Here is a 6,125-nt window from a genome sequence, read left to right as displayed (position 1 = left end):
CTTATCTTTATGTACTAGATCTGGTTGATAACTCTCATAATATCATTGTATATGTATGGATCTGGTGATTGGGTGATTCAGAAGGTTGTTTGATTATGAGCTTCAATGTTGTTGTTGGGTCCAGTATGAAAATTGGATGAAAAGTGGCCTTTCAGATTATGTGTTGTGCTTCAGTGTATCCAGTCTGAAAATTGATGAAATGTGGTACCTGGAGGAGAGAAGATTGTAGGCCAGCGCCTATGTACTAGTATCTAAGCTAGTACAAAAGCTAAGGGAGATCTTTGGAACATTGTAGCAGGTAGCAGCCTGCGTACTAGTAAATGGATCGGCTAGTACAAGAGCAAAGGGGGTTGTAGCTCTCGTACTGGTATAAGACTGCACCAGTACAAATATTGTAAAAGGATTTTCTTATTAAGAAGAAGATTGAGATGACTTGCAGCAGGTGGTTTTTCTCCCGCATTGGGTTTCCACCTTATATCATGGTGTTCATGTGTGTGCCTTATGTGTGATGATCTATTCTCTATTACGGCATCTGTTATCTGATAATATGGTTGATAATATTCTAATGCACTCATTGAAGATCAATTAACTTAATCATAAGAAGTTGTGGAAGTAGCATATATGAATCTGATTATGGAAATGAAAAAGTTTTATTAATGTGATAATACTGATTCACCCCCCCCTCTCAGTATTATTTCCAACAGATACTTATCTGATCAAGATAAAATGTTGTCTAGAACTGATGAAGGGTGAGCCATGTTCCAACCCACCATAGACTCAACTACACTATATTGTTTCTTGCAGTTGGGCACTCCGAGCCAAACCAAGAAGCCATGAGGGTAGTTCTCACTCAACATTACAGGATGGAGTCATGAAGGCCACTCTCCTTCATCAAACCAAGTTCACTAGTTCCTCTTGAAGTCACGCTAAGCCCAAAGCCTACCCAACTATTGTTGGTGGTTTCTCTGCTAGGCTCTTAGTGGTGTCGAAATTAAGGCCATTCTCCTTTATATGCATAGAAGTTAGTATGAGGTCTTTCAACCCGTTAAGTCAAGGCTTGTTCTCATTCATGGTGTGGCCACTATGGGCATGCACATCACAAAGGAGTCCTTCTCCAAATCAGTAGTCCCTTAGTGCTTCCCTTCTATGTTGTATGCATAATTCAAACAAATCCCTTAGCAATTTGAGCTTCCTTCTAGCTCAGGTTAAGGAATCTGTTATTGGCTTTGCTCACCAAACCGGTAGAACTAAAATCATGCACAAGTTGCTACGTCATGCATAGGATTTCCTATCCACACAAGAGCCTCCTCTCTATCGCTTTGCTTTTCTCTGCTCTCACACCCCCATGAGAGTTTCTTTGTTCATCTAGCTTGTATATTCTTGCTAGTGCTTTATTTGCTCTTGCACCCCCACCATTGCTTTCCTCAATCACACACTGTTTATCACAAGAATTAGGGTCCCTTCCCTTGGGACGTGTGGTTAATTCAAAATTCTCCAAAATGGGTACATGGCCCATACCCCTTGAGCAATGCAATACCACTTCCCCCATTCTTTTCATAATTGTTGGTAGTTAGTTAGCTTAACCACTTGCTTAGAAATTAGAACAATTGATTCATGGTCATATAAGAACTTCCCCAAATCTCTCTTGATGGCTTCGCTCCCACTCATGGCCCATGTCAAGACTCCACCTCTTCATTAGTTGTTACTAAAATATAATAACAATCATTTCAGTTCTTTTATCGCATTTACATTTACTTGTCCATGTAAGCATCACTAACATAATTAATTACAATACAATATCTCTAAGAGATTAAAGTCTAATATGTTACAAATAAAGAGGCCAATTACTTTTGTGCTTATCACTCAATTTTAAAATATCATAATTGATTGATTAAGTCACATACCTTTTGATTGCGCCAAGACGTGCTCTCCAGCCTAGTATCGTAGAGATGCCATAATGTAATGTTACATTTTGACTAAGTCAAATTACATAAAAATAAAATTTCAATTAAATTAAATTAAATAAAAAATATATATGTAATGTAAACATTTTACATGGGTTAAAATAAAGTAAAAAATAAAAATAAATGTAAAAACAACCCTTAAAAAATAAAATAATAATAAAAATAAGAATGATCTATGGTATTGAGAACTCTTGGTATTGACCCATGGTATTTTGTGGAATGTAGCCCATTTGAAGAGAGAAATTAAACTGACATATATCCATCTTAACTCGGATCTAGCAAGCACCGAGAGGGATCAAATCTATTGATATGCAAACCTCTTTTAGAGTGAAAAGAGATTTGATCCCTTCCATGCTTGGTAGATCTGAAGTTAAGATGGATATATGGTACATACAATATATTCATGATAACTACTTGTGGATTTAAACTCATAACCTCTCATAATTTGTGTGGATTGGAAGAGACTTGGAAACCAATATATAAGGGGAACCTCAAAAAGGCTAATGAAAAAACATGTCAAGAAATAATTCAATTTCCTTTTCATTATTAAAATAGTTGGGTGTTTTGAGGCTAGGATTGAAGTTATTGCGCCTAGAGACGCTCTCTAGCCCAGTATGGTAGCGATGTTGTAATGTAATGTTTAACATTTTGGCTAAGTCAAATTACATAAAAATAAAAATAAATTTAAATTTAACAATAAAATTAAATAAAACGATTAATGTAATGTAAACATTTTAACTTGGTCAAAATAAAATTAAAATAAAAAATAAAAATATAGCCATATAAAAATAAAAATAAAAGTAGACCATGATATTGGACCCACGTATTGAGAACCCATAGTATTGCCCCATGGTATTCATGTGAATGTAGCCTATTTAAAAGGATAAATTAAACCAACATAGATCCATATTAACTCTGGAACTACCAAGCACAGAGGGGGAGGTTTGCATATCAAGATTTGATCCCTCTTGGGGTTCGGTAGATCCATCCCTCCATTTATAGGACCATAATAATAAACCCTTTGTTTGCAAAGTTATTTGGAAGCATGTTAGAAAATAAAATCAGCAAGTGAGCAAAAGAAAGAGATAAACGTGCTAAAGGGAAAACATGTTTTAGACCTAAACATTCCATAGTTGATCATGGTATAACTTTAAGGCATATCATTTAAAAATATTGGGAGAAAAAGGAAGAAGCCTTTTGTTCCTTTGTTTATTTCATAAAAGCCTTTCACATAGTTCCTAGGGATAAGGTTTGGCATAGAATGGAGGAACTCGGGGTTCCCAGGCATTTGAGAGCAGCTATGCATAGGTTGTATGAAGAGGTGAAAGTCAAAATTCGAACTTCAACAAGCATTTCTGAAAGTTTTAGAAGCGATATCGAGGTCAAGAAAGGTTGCCCATTGTCTCCTACCCTTTTTTGTTTATATATCGACAAGCTTGAAGAGGGGCTAAATTCGCAAGGGGGTGATGTTATCCATTTGGGCAAGGTCGTTATAAGGCTTCTTTTGTATGCATATTACCTTATTTTGATTGCTAAATTTGCTCTTGGTTTGCAAGAGCACTTACTTTCTCTTGAGCATTTTTGTAGAAAGGTGGGGATGCAAGTCAATATTAGCAAAACGAAAGTAGTGGTTTTCTCTAACGAAAGAAAGCATAACCAACATAAGTTCTACTTTGAAGGCAACATTCTGGAAGAAGTTGCATATTACAAATACCTCAGAATTGACTTCAACATAAATCTAGGTTGGGATGGCTGTAGAAAGAAAAGAACTTTGGGGGGTTGGAAAGCATTTTTTGCTTTTCAAAACAGGTGTAGAGAGGCAGAGTTATGAGACTAGAAAACCACTTTAACTATTTTGGGGCTTTTAGTGATTCAAGCGATTCTCTATGGTTGTGAACCGTGGGCTCGCGGTACATCCGAGATGCAATGGAAACAAATTGAGAAAATTTAGAAGCATTTGATTACAAACATATTCAAAATTAAAAGTGCATTTCCTTATGCTATCTTGTTAAGTGAAACATGGGCTGCTCCTATTGAAGTAATTGCAATGGTGTGAGTCATAAGGTATTTAAAAAAAATGAGCAAATGGAAGAGTGTAAATGGCCTAAGGTTGTGTTTAATGACATATTGTGCAAAAGAAAGAAGACTTGGATGCGACAAAATAACAAATGGTTTAATAAATGGGGCATTTGCTTGAGCATGTGTCCCACAAACAATCAAGAGATAAAAACTTTTGTTATGGATAAGTTCCACAAACGTACTTGGGAGAAGGAGCTAGGGAGAAATAAGTACTATATTGAAGAGTTTAACCCACTCATAATCATCAACGGAAAGCGTACATAGGGGCCAATATTTTTTGGAGAGCCAAAAAACTTATTGCTCAATTAAGGACTAATTCTCATCAACTCCATTGTGAAACAAGGCGTTGGAAAAGGCCAAAAGAAGTGTGAGAGGAAAGAATATGTATTTTTTGCTCTTCCGGATAAGTGGAAACAAAAAAAACATTTCATTTTAGAATGCGAGGCCTTCAAAGACAACAGGGAAAGTTATGCAGATATTCTGGTAGCTAGCTCTTGAGATAATCTATTCAGCGAGGGGTTTGTCGAGAAGCTAGGAGCGTTTATTACAATACTTCACATAAAAAGAACTAATACAAGAACCACATGGAGAAGCAATCTGTCCCATAGGCTATTTTAAGCCTCGTAGACGTTAAAATAATTTCATTCCATCTTAACCCATAGTAATTCCAAAATTAATATGAACCTAGACTAATTATCTTTAATCAAAAACATTGATTTCAAATTTCCCTTTTAAAAAAATATATATATATATATATATAATTTTAATAAAAATATATTTTTATTTTTAATCATACTAATTATTTATTATAGAACACAATCAATTTATGAAAAATATATTAATTAATTATTATTCTTAAATTTCATTTCAAAAGTTTCAAGTCCTATTAAAATAAAAACGCCACGTATCATATCGAATTCAAATAATCTGGTTTTTCTCACCTGTCGCTTGTTCTCAGTTAGCTTTCCCTCAATCATATGTTAATAATTTTGCTCACTGATTGCTCTTCTTGTCATGTCGCTTTTACCTCCCTTGATCATATTCTATCCCTTGTCCTAACCACTTTCAAAATTTTGCGCCATCCGCTGCTGGTATCCAGCAAGTTTGGTCAAATTAACTATTTTTAAATAAATATTAAAATTTCAAAATCCAGAAGTGTCTTAATAACACACCAGATTATCTATTCAAAATCTCATGGATGACAATATTATTCTAATGTAAATCTATACTATTTATTTTATAATTACAATAAAATTAACTATATTAAAATATGAACGCAAATGCATGGTATAGCGGTGGGGGCAGTCGGTTGCTTCGCACCCGGTTCGCTTTCGATCCCCTATGATGTCGGTGCGTTGCAGTCTTTTACTGCGAATGTATTCCGGATGTGACAGCTCAGATGTGATGGATGTCAGCGAGTCTGATATGTACAATGTATAAAAAAGAGGACCCCATATCGCTTTTTTTGGGAACTAGCCCCTCCCATTTGAAAAAAACTATATTAAAATATTCTAATTATTAATCGAGAAACTTTTAGGAACCAATATTTGTAAATAAACTCATTTGCCAAAATATATTGGATAATTTCTATTTTTTCTAAATTTAATTGAACCAAATTTTATAAATGAAATTATTTTACCTTAAAAATTTCTAAAATTGTATAAACATTGTATAAAATCATTAAAGATATTATCAAACATTTTACATGAAGTAATAAAATTAATCTAGATTTTTAAGCTTTAAGATAAATAGCCATTATAAAATTTTGCCTTTACTTATTTTCCAATTATTTACAAAAATGATCTAATTCCAATTATTTACAAAAATTATCTAATTATTGAGCATAAAAATTATTTAGTTAATAGTTCCTAGGTAGCTAGTTCTGGATGAGCAATATTTTGTATAATAATGAAATTTCATTTTTCAAAAAAATATTACATATTATTATTTTTACTAATTATTTACTAGAAAATTATCTAATTATTTTCCAATTATTAATCACAAAAACTATTTAGTTAATATGTTTAAGTAGCTAGTTTTCGATGATTAATATTTTATTAGATCGGGTTCAATTTTTTGAAA

Source organism: Pinus tabuliformis, chromosome 9 (assembly GCF_031772625.1).
Source record: "Pinus tabuliformis cultivar Carrire ecotype Pingquan chromosome 9, CPIR1, whole genome shotgun sequence".
Taxonomy (NCBI): Eukaryota; Viridiplantae; Streptophyta; class Pinopsida; order Pinales; family Pinaceae; genus Pinus; species Pinus tabuliformis.
This window is presented reverse-complemented; position numbering follows the sequence as displayed.